General features: G+C 44.9%; 1 protein-coding gene and 4 non-coding genes across 5 annotated transcripts in view; 3 read left to right on the top strand and 2 right to left on the bottom strand.

Annotated features, from left to right (window-relative positions):
* LOC140189013 (uncharacterized) overlaps positions 1-16115 on the top strand; it is a 1003756-nt gene that overhangs the window by 955450 nt on the left and 32191 nt on the right. The window lies entirely within an intron of this gene.
* On the bottom strand, positions 6719-6790 carry trnad-guc (transfer RNA aspartic acid (anticodon GUC)). Its single transcript has one exon. It is a non-coding gene; the product is annotated as a tRNA-Asp (tRNA).
* On the top strand, positions 11639-11710 carry trnam-cau (transfer RNA methionine (anticodon CAU)). Its single transcript has one exon. It is a non-coding gene; the product is annotated as a tRNA-Met (tRNA).
* trnan-guu (transfer RNA asparagine (anticodon GUU)) lies at positions 11841-11914 on the top strand. The gene has a single exon. It is a non-coding gene; the product is annotated as a tRNA-Asn (tRNA).
* trnag-ccc (transfer RNA glycine (anticodon CCC)) lies at positions 14722-14793 on the bottom strand. Its single transcript has one exon. It is a non-coding gene; the product is annotated as a tRNA-Gly (tRNA).

Below are 16115 nucleotides of genomic sequence, written 5' to 3'. Positions count from 1 at the left end.
CAGCTGGACATCGACGACTCCTTGGTAGAGATCGTTAAGAGCACCAAATTTCTCGGTGCTAACCTGGCGGAGAATGTCACCTGATCCTTCAACATCAGCTCCATAGCAAAGAAAGCCCAACAGCATCTCTATTTTCTGCAAAGACTAGAGAAAAGTCCGTCTCCCACCCCCCATTCTCACCACATTCAACAGAGGTTTTTTTTGAGATCATCCTGTGCAGCTGTATCACTGCCTGGTTTGGAAATTGCACCATCCTGGATTGCAAGATCCTGCAGCGGATAGTGCGGTCAGCTGAGAAGATCATTGGTGTCGGTCTTCCCGCTATTACAGACATTTACACCACGCGCTGCATCCGCAAAGTAAACAGCATTATGATGGACCCCACGCACTCCTCATACAAACTTTTCTCCCTCCTGCCATCTGGAAAAAGGCACGAAAGCATTTGGGCTCTCACGAGCAGACTACGTAAAAGTTTCTTCCCCCAAGCCATCAGACTCCTCAATACCCAGAGCCTGGACTGACAGCAACCTACTGCCCTCTACAGTACCTATTGTCTTGTTTATTGTTTATTGTAATGTCTGCACTGGTTTGTGCACTTTATGCAGTCCTGCGTAGGTCTGGAGTCTAGTGTAGTTTTTGTGTTGTTTTACGTAGTTCAGTGTAGTTTTTGTATTGTTTCATGTAGCATCTATGGTCCTGAAAAACGTTGTCTTATTTTTACTGTGAACTGTACCAGCAGTTGCGGTCGAAATGACAATAAGAAGAGACTTGCATGATAATGTAGGTTCAGGAGGGAGGGGGTGGAGCGTGTTTGGAAAAGGAACCCAAAATGAAGGGTTCGAGCGAATGGCTGAGGAGTTGGAATGCAGTTGAATCTGGATCTGGAAAACGGAAAATGTAACATAATTTTGAAATGATTTCAAGTAATGGAACGGTAGGGATTTCAAAGTATTGTTTAAATTTGACCAAGAACAGCCTTCTATCAATCCCATGAAATTAAGTACAGCAACACACAAAAAAAAAAAAATGTTGGAGGAACTCAACAGGCCAGCCAGCATCTCTGGGAAAGAGTTCAGTCGATACTTCGGGCGGAGACAATTGATCAGTCCTGAGTTCATATAGCGTTTGTTTGTGTATCGCTTGGATTTCCAGCATCTGCACGTTTTCTCCTTTGAAATTAGCCACAGAGTTGAAATCTGCTTTTGGGAATATAGATTGTGCTCAAACCCTAAAGGAGGTGCTTTGCTAATCGTTAGGATAAGAAACTGTGAGAAGACATTTCATTTGAAGACTTAATTCGGTTAAAAAGATATGCAAGTTGTCTAATGAAAATAGAAGTATCAGGGATGTTAGAACTGGTGTTCTGGTGCAGGTTTTGATCGAAGAGATTAATTCTTATTTATTGGGAGGCAAGGTTAAGAAGGTGAAGAGATTACAAGTAGTCTGAAATGGGGAAAGGATGGATAACTTATCTATTGTTATATTTTGATACAGTGAAGCTTTCTGATAAAGTTAGTCTGGGTATGTTAGTTATGACATATGAGCTTATATTCTGCCTCTGCTTAGATGTAAAAATATCAGAGCTTTGGGCATGTCGTGGCAGTGTGTCATGGGAAACTAAGGTGTAGTAAGTGTGGTGGGAAACATAAGTATGAAGATTGTGAAGGTATAATGTTTAATTGTTGTAATTGCGAGAACATAGTGCAATTTATAAATATGTGAAGTGCTTAAGAAGGCCGCTGAAGTTCAACAGGTTAAAGGAAAAAGTTAAACCAAATGTTAATAAAGTATTACCAGTCGGAGAACAGAATGTGAGGTCAGTGGCTATATGTCGCATCACAGGTCCATTACTAAAGATACACTACTAGCTGATAAAAGGAAGTTTGTGGCCTTATAAATGATGTGGTGAATTGTACTGATCAGGTATCTAGTTGCACTGAGAAAATTAAAATTATTGTAAAAGCTGCAGAAAAGTATCATGGTATTCCTGGTGTTATGTGGGAAACTGTAAAAGAAGCTCTGATGGGCGGGATATCTGTATTTCAGTCTCTTTGTCCAGGTACAGAATGAGATTAAGGATATTGCAGTGGAATGAAAGAAGCCTGATGGGCAAGACATTGAGAAGTTTATTTCTGATTCATCAAATTCACCTAATATGAAACCTGGCTGTTATCATATTTATGCGTCAATTTGCAGGATTATGTTGTAATTACATGTGATAGGTTGATTGGTAGAGGGGCTGGTGTTATACATAGAAAATAGGTGCAGGATTAGGCCATTCGGCCCTTCGAGCCTGCACTGCCATTCAATATGATCATGGCCGATCATCCAACTCAGAATCCTGTACCTGCTTTCTCTCCATACCCGCTGATCCCTTTAGTCACAAAGGTCGTATCTAACTCCCTCTTAAATATAGCCAACGTTCAATAAGGAAAGGGATAGGACATAGAGTTGTGGATGCGAATGAAGTGCATGATGTGTCTGTAGTAGAAGTATTTGATTCAACAAACAGGAGTATTGAAGCGGTAAGACTCTTCTGAAAGCTTTTGATTGACTTGTTGGAAAGTATATGTAGTTGTAGCTCAGTAAGGGTTGTTAGGTGTGGGTATTTTAGTGCACAGAATTCAATGTGGGGTTGTTAACAGAATGGTTTGATTGTAGTAGATTTTTTTCAATATTTCACATGTTGTGTTTCTTAATGGTGGGAGAGGTACGAGATTTATTGTTCATCATTGTTTGGAAACTGCTGTAGATTTAACTTCAGTTTCTAACATTGTGGCTGGAGTGAGTGAGTGGGATGTCATGGGTGATGAAGCATTGGACAGCGATGATTTTCCTATATTTATAAGCTTGGGTTTGGATTTATATAAGGGACAGGAGACCACTTTTAGGGTGTGGAAGTTTGGTTAATCAAACTGGGAGATGTTTTACGTGATGAATGTCTGTCATGGCTGAACGTCGAGGATGATATAGATTTCTGCAATGAAAGGTTATTATTCATCAAACTGCAGTGGAAGCGTCTCCTGTGTTAAAATGACATTGATAGGAGAAAGGTTCCATGGTGGACGGAGGAGTGTGTAGAGGCAATAAGGGGAGAAATAAGGTGTTTGGGAGAGTTTTGAAGTATCACTCTCCGAGTGACCTTCTTAAGTGTGAAAGGACACAGGCTGCAGTGAGGAAAGTTGTGAAGGTTGCGAAAAAGGTTTACTGGAGGTCTTCTTATGATTGTATTGGAGGGGATATTAAACTTGGAGAAGTTTGGGGAATGATTAAGAGAATCGGGCAGGAGAAAGGATTCATAGGGTTAATAAAATTCCATTATTGATTTGAGAAGGTGATTGTTAATCAAATAGAGAATGTTATATTACCAGCTCGGTTATTTTCTGCAATTCATAATGAAGATATGGAGCATGCGTGATGAGAATAGGTTGAGTGAACTTGGCCTTTTCTTCTTGGAGCGACGGAGGATGAGAGGTGACCTGATAGAAGTGTATAAAATGATGAGAAGCATTGATCGTGTGGATGGTCGGAGGCTTTTTTTTCCCGGGGCTGAAATGGCTAACACGAGAGGGCAAAATTTTAAGGTGCTTGGAAGTAGGTGCAAAGCAGATGTCAGGGGTAAGTTATTTTTTATGCAGAGAGTGGTGAGTGAATGGAATGGGCTGTCAGCGACGGTGGTGGAGGCAAATACAATAGGGTCTTTTAACAGACTCCTGGATAGGTACATGGAGCTTAGAAAAAATAGGGGGCTACGTGTAACCCCAGGTAATATCCAAACTAAGTACATGTTCGGCACAGCATTGTGGGCCAAAAGACCTGTATTGTGCTGTAGGTTTGCTATGTTCTATGTTCTGAGATAAATTAAGTGAAGAGCCTTAACGCTGTTGGGGTAAGTAAGGATTTAAGTGAATACTCTGATGTGTTGGAAGGCAGCTGTAGCAATGTTAGTAATGTAGACTTTTCTTTGTGTGAATTTAAGAAAGGTATTAATAGTACAGGTCAGATTGCACCAGGAAGGATGTTATGTTATTGAACCTTTAAAAACATAGCTTACAACTCTCAAGATATTATTAATATTTTGAATCATATTTGGAGTTTTGGCCTCCTCATAGAATATGGCATTAGCAGTGCCTGTTACAAAACCTGGGAACCCCCCGTAGAATCCTTCTAGTTCATGATCAACGTCATTAACGTCACATACCATTGGGATACACTGATGGAATGTATGGTAAAAGACCGATTGTATTATATTCTGAGAAAGAGAGGGGACGCAGCATTTTATCAGAGTGGATTTTGGAATGGTAGAATGACATTGGATTCAGGTTTGCATTTGGAAGATGATATTATGAAAGCACAGGTAAATAAAGAAGTTGCAAAAACGGTATTTTATATTGAAAAAGCATATGATATGTTATGGAACGAATCGATTATGGAAATGAGGAGTGAGAGGAAGACTATTTTTTTCTGAATTTTATTTTATTTGTACAGTCTACGCAGGTAAGGGTGGATAATGTTTACTTGGTGAAAGTAGGGGAGGAGATTTATCCATTTACGTGAATCGATCATGGGGTACTAACTCTACCATTGCTGACACTTATTCCTGACGAAGGGTCTCGGCCTGAAACGTCAACTGTACCTCTTCCTAGAGATGCTGCCTGGCCTGCTGCATTCACCAGCAACTTTGATGTGTGTTGCTGACACTTATCGCTCTGTTGATCTGGAATACCTGATTATTAAGTGCAGACCATTTTTATCAACCTCAAGAGTTTACATGCATCATTGTTGTCGCAGTTTATGTTCCACCGGATGCCAATGCTAAAGTAGCCATGAAACATCTCAGAACCACTATTAGCAAGCTGCAGACATTGCATCCAGACGGAGCCTTCATTGTCGCTGGGGACCATAATCATTGTAACCTACGCACTGTGCTTCCAAGATTTTACAAAAATGTATTATGCACCACTAGGGGTAATAAAACTTTCGATCATGTCTACACAAATGTGGCTGACACTTACAAACCTCCCCCACCTGGGACAGTCCGACCATCTTGCATTGTTTCTGCTTCCCATTTATAGCCCGGTCATTAAGCGTGTGAAACCCACAATGAAGACTATTAAGATCTGTCTGGAGGGTGCTGACTCTGCTCTTCAGCACAAATTCCAGCACACAGACTGGAGCGCGTTTGCTGCCCATGCCACCACAGACTAGCAGGTTAAAATTGATTTATACACCAACTCTGTCCTTGAGCACATCAACAAGTGTGTAGATAGGGTGACATCACAACAACAAATAAAAGTTTTCCGCAATCAGAAACCATGGATGAATAGTGAATTTCGCATCCTGCTGACAGCCAGAGATTCAGCCTTCAGGTGTGGAGTCCGGGAGCGGAGGGGAATCCCTTAGGCTAAACACATATGCAAACAGAGAATAGAGGAGCATTTCATGGTACTTACAGAATCGGCTGGCAAGTCGACTGTATTTATTGTCCCAGGGTATCCCCTTTCTACTTAAATGGTGTCTCTGGTCTGAACAAACGCTGTCAAGGGTTTATTACAATTTGGCGAAGGTAGCTCCAAATACATACCATCTGCCAGCGTTGAAGGCTGAAGGAGACTGAGCAGCGTTACTGGATTGTAGTGTTCCTATTCTGGGGACCCACCAAACTGACTCGTGAGAGGATCGGTATGGCCCCAGTGTTGCAATAATTGGCTAACAACACAGCCACAGTGCGGATATAAGTCTGAACACCAATGACATTATCACAAAATGGCAGCAAACTGCAAAGTTGCCTCTCAAAACCGAACAGCATTAAACGTTCTGTTGGCTGAGAGCGAAGATAGCTGTGCCATCATTGGCCTGAAATAATGGACAAACATCCTTGATATACCTGAGAACATCACCAACTTTAGCCGTCTGGATCCCGTTAGACGTTGTTAAGGGTAAGAAATTTGGTCCGGAGTTACATACGACTCTATCATCACCTTTGGGACCTATAATTGGCTTCAATCCCTGCTAGGAAATTTGTTCAACTCCAGTTGCTGATAATAAACCTTGTTTTAATTTCTTGCCTGAGAACACTCTGCGGAGTGATGGCCCAAAGAACGGCTGCCTACGTTGTTGTTCAGCAACCCTCCTCTTCAGGATAGTCGATGACAGGATCACTGAGGAGACCTGAATTCTCTGGACAATTCAACTGCTCCCACAATCCATGTTGTCCTTTACAGAACGAAAGGGAAGTGGGAGGCGCTACAGCAAGTCAAGTTAACGTAGCGCCTTGGCAGGGAAAGTTCACAGATAATGTGCAGTCAACCTAGACAAGAAAGGTCTTTGTAAAGTCTGATTTCCCTTTGCATAGCAGCGGACTGGAGTTATTTTGCGTAGCAAAGCAAGATGAGGATGCAAATGACAGTCAATGTTGGTTAGTTGCTTTGCTAAAGTGGTGGGCAATGCGGAGCTGACACCTAAACCCAGGGTTTAGTGTGCTCGGAGTGATGGACTCAGCCGCTGAGTGTAACAACGAACGCTGCGAAATACAGATTCTCCAAGGGAGATTCGAAGAAACAGTCTGAACACAACGTCTCTTTCTTCTCGGAAAATCCTACCATTCCGAGCTCACAGCACAAGAGATTCCACCTTCCCAATGACGGCTGAACCGATCACTTCAATGCCAATTTATTTGTCCACTTTTCTTTTCTCTTTTGAGCAGTAAAATCATCATCTCCCCGTCGGGGAATTGAACCCCGGTCTCCCGCGTGACAGGCGGGGATACTAACCACTATACTAACGAGGAATTACTGTTGGTATAACATTTGAAGCACATATAAGAGCACAAGTCGGTGAATAGTATTACCTTGTTGTTAGTTGAGTGTAATATTGGAGTCAGTGTCCTCCCTACAGAGGTGTCTCAGTTTCCTCCAGCGATTCAGTCACCTATTGTGTTCAAGGATTAGCGAAAGGAACTACTCTCATTCGAACTCAACTCCGTCTTGTTGAAAAGTAATGCGACAGGGCGGAAACGATGTGTAGCTCTTCGAATTTTGAAAGGATCATTCTCACTTCAGTCCGATTCCGTGCCAATTACTGGGAGTGTTGTATCTCCGGTCTGTAGAAAGATGCCGCCCTCAACTGGACATAACAGGAACTACAGCAGAGTGAGGAATCAGAGTGAAGTGACCAGTTTCAGAAAGCTGCTCGAGCCACAGTCATGCACCCCTGGAGACGATTCAGGACCCAAGCCTCCTGCAGAATGATGGCACAATGGTGACATAATGGTGAACATAGCGCTCTTACAGAAAATTGACGCAGGTGTGATTTTCAACCATCGCAGTTAGCAGAGTCTTCATCTTTCATCGAAACTATCAAGAATAAACTCTTCATAGAACTTGATCTGCGCAGACTTCTTTCGGCCGACTGGCCAAACCCTGCTAAATCGCGTACGAGTTCCCATGATTGAGTATAAAATTATTATTCACCCTGGGCTGGCCAGTCGATCAAGGGTGGATTTCCTATCTTTCACATTTTCTCGATGAACCGACCAGTGCAGCTTCCTGTTCTCACTGTAACCCAGACTCCCACAACAAACTTAAAACGCATCAAAACATGTCAGATGATGTGTTTACCCTGAGTGTGTCATTCTACACACCACTCAATCTGCCTATCCCTGTGGGATCCCTCTCCACACCCTCTCTCTAGTACACGATTAAATTAAACCCTCCTTTATTGGGATTAACAAATGTAAGATAGAATCGCAGTCTCATGCCACCCTGAAACAGGCCTTTCGACCCACCACGTCCATGCTGACAATCAAGAACCAATCTCACCAGAGGAAAAGAAAAATCAACTCACTTACGAACTGATTTATTGCCTTCAGTGCCTTGCTGGTTGAGGTGCTTGCCCAGACAATTCTCTAATGTTCTGAGTGTATCTGCCTCCGGCATGGGTTCCAGTTTCCAAGCACCGTCTTCATGAAATTCCTAATCTGATGCTGTCTAGGTTTACACACGTCAGGACATTTTACCAGCATTCAGATAGGCCCCGGCTAATTTGATATGACCTTCAAAGATCTCCGTCACCTCCAGCACTCCATGGACACAACCGCACTCTATCCAGTCTCGGTTTACACCGGAACTCTCCATCTCAGCCAAAATGCTGTTGAATATCCCCTGCATTCAACGCTTCAGTCCGTTTACAGAGTGCGCAGAAGTTTTGATTCTGAATCCTCGGTAAATTAGACAAGTATAGATGGTAAACACAAAATAATCTGCAGATGCTGGGGTCAAAGCAACACTCACAGCACGCTGGAGGAACTCAGCAGGTCGGGCAGCATCCGTAGAAACAATGAGTCGACGTTTCGGGCCGGAACCCTTCGTCAGGACTGTAGGGGGAAGGGGCAGAGGCCCTATAAAGAAGGTGGGAAGGAAAAGGCTAGTAGGTTCCAGGTGAAAAACCAGTATGGGGAAAGATAAACGGGTGGGGGAAGGGAGGCAGGGAGGTGATAGGCAGTAAAGGTGAAGAAAGAATGGGGAGAAAACACATTGGGTAGTAGAAGGAGGCGGGACCATGAGGGAGGGGGTAGGCAGCTGGAGGAGGGGGCAGAGTGATATAGGGATAGGGGAATGGAGGGGGAGGGAATTACCGGACGTTGGAGAATTCTATGTTCACACCAAGGGGCTGGAGACTACCTAGACGTTAGATGAGGTGTTGCTCCTCCAACCTGAGTTTAGCCTCATCATGGCAGTAGAGGAGGCCATGTATGGACATATCTGAAAGGGAGTTGGGAGCAGAGTTGAAGTGGGAGTTCCTGTCTGTCCTGGCGGACGGAGTGGAGGTGTTCGACGAAGCGGTCCCCCAATTTGCGTCGGGCTTCACCGATGTAGAGAAGACCGCACCGGGAGCACCGGATGCAATAGATGACCCCAACAGACTCACAAGTGAAATGTTGCCTCACTTGGAAGTACTGTTTGGGGCCCTGAATGGTGGCAAGAGAGGAGGTGTAGGGACGGGTGTAGCACTTGCGCTTACAGGGATAAGTGCCAGGTGGGAGATCCGTGGGGAGGGACGTGTGCACCAGGGAGTCACGGAGAAACCGATGGTCTCGACCGAATGGATGACCATGGGCCCAGCACACTCCCGCTGCGCCACTCTGCTATTGGCTGAACGTGGTGTTGCTCTGCTCCGTTGTGGACGCTTCCAATTCTTTTCTTTCATTTTTACTTATCGGTGTTCTGCTGACATCACATCGTTTCCCTTAATAACTGCTCTTCGTTTATTTATTTCGCGGCTATCTCTCTGCCCGTGTCTCTTTGTTTTCTATTCCGTGTTCCCTGCCCCCGGCCCCATCCTGTCCTTATCTCTGTGTTCCGACCCGTTCAGAGACCTCGTTCCAGGCATGTCAGCAGTGAATGTTTTTTGCATTATCTAATCAACACGATTTCAGTAGCCCTGCTGTCACACATTCTGTTTATCTTCCATTGTGTCTCTTCTGCGTTCTCTCTCTTTGTCTCTGGGTTGTTCTTCGGGACAAACGTCAATGGGTCGAACAACAGAGAGCCAAAATGCCAACTCACTCCCATAACTCCACTTCAGTGATAGTTTAACTACCTCGAAATGTTTCCAGTGCTTCTTCCGTTGGTGTCTTCAGAGGAGCGCCGTCTCTCCAAAGGCATAACACGCTGCCAGGAGGTTATGACCATCGCATATTTATTAATGTCAACATACAACTAATGTTAACATAATTCATTTGAGATATTTCCAGGCCTGTTCGTGTTCAATATCTCAACTGTGTTATCACATTTATTCCTTCAGTTTGCTAGTCACTGCGCTTTCTGTATTTAACTTAGTTTGTTTCCGTGTGTGCGGGGGGGGGGGGGGGGGAGTGTGTGTGAGTATGCGTGTGTTTGTGCGTGTGTATTTGTTTGCTTTCGTGCCTGTGCGTGTGTGTATCTGTTTGTTTACACGTGTGTGTGTGTGTGTGTGTGTTTCTTTTCACTGGTGGATATAATATCAATTTAATGTCTGGAAACTCATTCCCAGACCAGAGAAACAACTCATATCAAGAGTTTGCTACTGGGAAGGAAAGGGTCAATTTCTTTCATGAAAAAGGTCTTTAAATTACATTTTCTGTGGTACGTTTTGGTATCTGTTAATAGATTTTTGTTGAATTAATCACACGTAATTTTATTTTTACAATATAAGAACATTTCTCCGAATATCTACTTTACAAAAGATTTGGGAAGATGATTCATGGGTTTAGCAAGACACGGATCAACACACCCAAGATGCTGGAGGAACTCAGCAAGTCAGGCAGATTTTTCCTTGGAGCGATGGAGGAAGTTATGGAAAAGAGTACAGTCGACGTTTTGGGCCGAGACCCTTCAGGAGGTCTGGAGAAATCAAATGAGGAGTAGAATTGAAAAGTGGGAGAAGAGAGGGAGAAGCCCGGTGATAGGGGATAATCAGCTGCCAGCGTGTCTTTACACCGTCCCACGTGGGGGAGTTAAAACCCAACCCTTACTGTGTCAGTTACAAAGCTACGGTGGAGAAATGAAAAAACTGCCCCTCGTTACAGGGAGGGGCGAAACATCAGCGATAGTCCCTACCGCTCCATCTGTCACTCACTGGTCCGGTCGTGATGGTCTGAACGTGATACGAACAGTTAATCCCGGAGGAGGAATTGCTGCATTTGAGGGAAGTGTTTGCAATGCATTAATGTCGCGAGTTCCGTTTCACAAGGTGAACTGCTGGTTCAGCACTGAAGGGACTCGGACAGTCATCCAATCATCAGGACAGGATTAGGAAGTTAATGGCACCTCGGGACTGAGTCCCCGTTGTGGGTGAAAACGTCGCTGTTTATGCTTTTAAAAAGCCTCAGAAGTGGGATGAATTGTCTGTCTGAACAATTAAACAATGTAGAACAGAGTCACTGGTGAAATATCGGGAACGAGGAGCAAGACGGTTAGAGCATAAATGGCACAGAGATGATAACTGAGTGGGCCAGAAAGTAGGGAGGAAAGAAAGAAAGGTGGAGAAAAAGAGAAAGAGGAGAAACAGGGAATGAACGAAAGAAACTGGGTATGAATACGGGGAAAAGAGGGAATGGACCCAGACATATACAGACCCAGACCCAGACTCAGACAGTGATGTTGTGGGGATGGAACTGGACTCTCTGACGGTGGTGTCTGAAAAGAGGATGCTGTCCAAGTTGCATGCCGTCTTGGACAATGTCTCCCATCCACTACATATTGTACTGGTTGGGTACAGGAGTACATTCAGCCGGAGGCTCATTCCACCGAGATGCAACACAGAGCGTCATAGGAAGTCATTCCTGCCTGTGGCCATCAAACTTTACAACTCCTCCCTTGGAGGGTCTGACACCCTGAGCCAATAGGCTGGTCCTGGACTTATTTCCTGGCATAATTTACATATTATTATTTAAATATTTATGGTTTTATATTGCTATATTTATACTCTATTCTTGGTTGATGCAACTGTAACGAAACCCAATTTCTCTCGGGTTCAAAGAAGTATGACTATGACTATGACTGTGACTAAGACATAAACAGACACAGAGATAAACACATACACAACACACACAAAGCATCCACAACACTCACATACAACAATTCTTTATATTCTCGGCAGCAGAGTGGCGCAGCGGAAGCGTGCTGGGCCCATAACCCAGAGGACGATGGATCGAAACCATCCTCTGCTATATTTTCTGTTAGCGGCAGCGCTTATGCATCCTCGTGTTTTAAAACACAAATGTGTCATATTATGCATTTGTAAAAGGAAACCGGATTTCAATTAAAATTCGTCATTTATTCGTACTTCATTTAATTCTCGTCTCTGTGGCGCAATCGGTGAGCGCGTTCGGCTGTTAACCGAAAGGTTGGTGGTTCGAGCCCACCCAGGGACGCTGGTGATCGTCAGCAGTTTTTTTTTAATCTCTTTCTCATTCAAGAGAAATTGTGCAGCAGCAGCTACGGAATAAAGTATACGGTCGATGTTTCAGGCCGAAACCCTTCACAGGTTCATGAAGCAGCCTGGCCTGCTGAGTTCCTCCAGCATTCTGTGTGTGTTGCTTGGATTTCCAGCACCTGCACATTTTACCGTTTGTGATTCGACTTCTGCACTGTGAAGTCTCTTCCATGGAATTGAACTGAATTAACTATTAATTACGTCCTTCACATACATGAGGAGAAAAAAATCTTTACGTTACGTCTCCGTCTAACTATACAATGTACAATTTATAGTAATATGTAATAAATAGTATGTACAACAGGACAGTCAATATAACATAGAAATACGATTGTATCAGTGTGAATTAATCAGTCTGTTGGCCTGGTGGAAGAAGCTGTCCCGGAGCTGTTGGTCCCGGCTTTTATGCTGCGGTACTGACTCCCGGATGGTAGCAGCTGGAACAGTTTGAGATTGGAGTGACTCGGGTCCCCAACAAACCTGCGGGTCTATTTTACACACGCTAGTGATCCGGCAGTTTTTTTTTTCTCTCTCATACAAGAGAAAATGTGCAGCAGCATCTATGGAATAAAGTACACAGTCGCCGTTTCAGGCCGAAACCCTTAGAAACATAGAAACATACAAAACCTACAGCACAATACAGGCTCTTCGACCCACAGTGCTGTGCCGAACATGCACATACTTTAGAAATTACCTAGGGTTACCCATAGCCCTCTATGTTTCTAAGCTCCATGTACCTATGCAGGCGTCTTTAAAAAGACCCTGTCGTATCCGCCTCCACCACTGTCGCTGGCAGCCCATTCTATGCACTCATCACTCTCTGCGTAAAAACTTACCCCTGACATCTCCTCTGTACCTACTTCCAAGCACCTTAAAACTGTGCCCTCTCGTGCTAGCCATTTCAGCCCTGCCGGGGGGGAGGGGGGGAAACACCTTTGACTCTCCACACGATCAATGCATCTCATCTTCTACACCTCCATCAGATCAGCTCTCTTCCTCCGTCACTCCAAGGAGAAACGGCCGAGTTCACTCAACCTATTATCATAAGGCATGCTCCCCAATCAAGGAAGCATCCTTGTAAATCTCCTCTGCACCCTTTCTATGGTTTCCAAACCCTTCCTGTAGTGAGGTGACAAGATCTGAGCACAGAACTCCAGGTGGAATCTGACCAGGGTCCTACATAGCTGCAACATTACCTCTCGGCTCTTAAGTTCGATCTCACGGTTGATGAAGGCCAATGCACCGTATGCCTGCTTAACCAGAGAGTCAACTTGCTTTGAGTGTCCTATTGACCCAGATCCCAAGATCCCCCTGATTCTCCACACTGCCAAGAGCTTTACAATTAATACTATATTCTGTCATCATATTTGACCTACCAAAATGAACCACTTCGCACTTATCTAGGTTGAACTCCATCTGCCACTTCTCTGCCCAGTTTTGCATCCTATCAATGTCCCGCTGTAACCTCTGGCAGCCCTCCACATTATCCACAGCACCCTGAAAATTTGTGGCATCAGCAAATTTACTAGCTCATCCCTCCACTTCCTCATACAGGTCATTTATAAAGATCACGAAGAGTAGGGGTCCCACAACAGATCCCTGAGGCACACCACTGGTTAACGGCCTCCATGCAGGATATGACCAGTCTACAACCACACTTTGCCTTCTGTGGGCAAGCCAGTTCTGGATCCACAAAGCAATGTCCCCTAGGATCTCATGCTTCCTTACTTTCTCAATAAGCCTTGCATGGGGTACCTTATCAAATCCCATGCTGAAATCCATACACACTACATCTACTTCTCTACCTTCATCAATGTGTTTAGTAACATTCTTCAGGATCATGAAGCAGCCTGACCTGCTCAGTTTCTCCAGCATTTTGTGTGTGTTGCGAGGATTTCCAGCCTCTGCACAGTTTCTCGTTTGTGATTCGACTTCTGTACTTCAAAGTCCCTTCAATGGATGCCTACCCTGAAGAAGTTTAAATCTTCTCTTCGACGAGAGTTCAGTGAAACCCTCTCTCACTGCCGCCCCCTCTGCAATTTCAGCTCTTCTGTTTCTGCTGTGTTTCATTGCGAGCTGGGAAACGCTGCGCTGTCCGGAGGCAGCGCTCCGTACTGCAGTCGCGATGAGTACAGTGGGAATTGAATCTGTTCTACGTGTTTCAGTCACATATACCGAAATACAGTGAAATGCTTCTCTTTCTCTCTGTTCATAGAGATCAAATACACAGTGCATTGGGAGAGAACAAAGTGAAGCAATAAGCAAATGCAGAATGAAGTGTAACAGCCACAGGGAAAGCACGGCGCAGGTAAATAATATGCTGCAGCACCATAACGAGGTGGATTGTGAGGTCAAGAGTCCATCTTATCGTACTAGGGATCCATTCAATAGACACAACTTTCCATGAGACTGTGATGTGTACCTTCTGCTGGATGAAGGAGGGAGACCAGAAAATATCTGGGGCGTGTTGTGTCTTTCATCAGGAATCTGTATGTTCGATTTGACCAGAAAGTGTACGTTTCCTCGAGCAGAGTCCTTGGAACTAACGGACTTCCGGGGTCTAAAGTTATGTTTTTCATTCAATTTGGGGTCCTCGATCCTCCTACATCAGGGACCACCACCATCGTACCTGAGGGATCCATCTGATGCATTAGAGTGAATTTCACTGACAGTAAATTGCCCATGAATTCTGCGTTCATAGTGCTTGGTGAGAGGTTATCTTTTTCAGTCTAAAAGTGTACAACCTGCGATGGCCGGGAATCGAACCCGGGTCAACTGCTTGGGAAGCAGCTATGCTCACCACTATACCACCATCGCCCCATGATGCAAACCAGATTCGGTTACTGAATGATCTCTGGTGCTATAAGAGTCTGTAACTCGATTCTCAGTGTCTGAGCTGTTTTCTGAAGGATCATGCCTCACTCTGTTGCAGTTCCTATTCCGACCACTGGATGTCGCGACGTTCCGACAGACCGGAGAAACACAGCTCCTGAGATCCGACTGAAGGGAGAATCGACCCGAGAGATTCGAAGGGCTACAAATGGTTTCCTGCTTGACGTATCAGTAAATGGGAACCAAATTCTGATTATAAATATCCGTTCAAACAAACACGCGGTTAGACTTTAATAGGATCCCTTCCTTTGGCCAGTCCTTGAACTCAATCAGTGACTGAATCACTGAAGAAGTCTGAGACCCCTCCAGTCACACAGTGAGGAGGGGTGGGTAAAATGCGCCACCTCTACACTCAGCAAACAGACATCAGAGTGACTCTACACCCTGACATCCGTGTGACAGGTTCCCCACTCCTGTTTATTCCTCGTTAGTTTCCCCACCTGTCACGCGAGAGAGAGGGGTTCGATTCGCCGACGGGAAGACCGTTTTCCTGCTTCAAATGAAGACAGGATTAGAATATGGGAGAGTCTAGTGTGCAAATAGCCCGCGACTGGAGAGTTTCCCGAGAACAAGGGACGGTCTGTTCAGCATTTTTTTTCAGTGTTCCATCATCGTGTCTGTACTTCAACGCCGTTCGGCGTTAAGCTCGGTGACCGAATCCTTCACTCCGAAACATTAAACCGGGGCTGCTGCTCCAAGATATGAACCCCCGCACTTTCCCACCACTCATGGCGACTCTGTCAGATTCCCTGGGTGACTGTGTGGAGAGGACTGGCAAAGGTACAGCTGGAACACTTTGGAGAGAACCAAACCATGTGGCCGTGTTTACCGACGGGTTTAAAGTCACCCTGCCCCTCCCGCAGCCCCGGACCCTCCGACCAGACGCTCAAAAAGTGCACTGGAGGAAGGTGAGCTTAATGTTTGTGACGTCATTGCAGCATGTACGTAAACGCTGCGTGGCCCCGCCCCTGGACCTGATTGACAGCAGAACCAAGAAGAGGGTTCGAGCTGTTGACTGGCTCAGGAGCAGTAGCGGTTGGTGGCGCTGGCAGTGAATGTGTGGGGATTGTGGGAAATAATGTAGGTTCAGGAGGGGCCCTCCGTCTGGAAAAAGATCCGGAAACTGAGGGTTCTGGTGAATGCGGGAGGAGGTTGGAATGAAGTTGAATTTACATCTGGAATCTGGATCTGGAATAATTTCAAGTGATTTGTTAGGAAAGGCTGGATACTTTGGAAGGAAAAAAGAC

The sequence above is a fragment of the Mobula birostris genome, chromosome 28 (genome assembly GCF_030028105.1).
Source record: "Mobula birostris isolate sMobBir1 chromosome 28, sMobBir1.hap1, whole genome shotgun sequence".
In the NCBI taxonomy this organism is placed as follows: domain Eukaryota; kingdom Metazoa; phylum Chordata; class Chondrichthyes; order Myliobatiformes; family Myliobatidae; genus Mobula; species Mobula birostris.
Note: the sequence above shows the minus strand (reverse complement) of the source record. Positions and strands in the feature narration are given on the sequence as shown.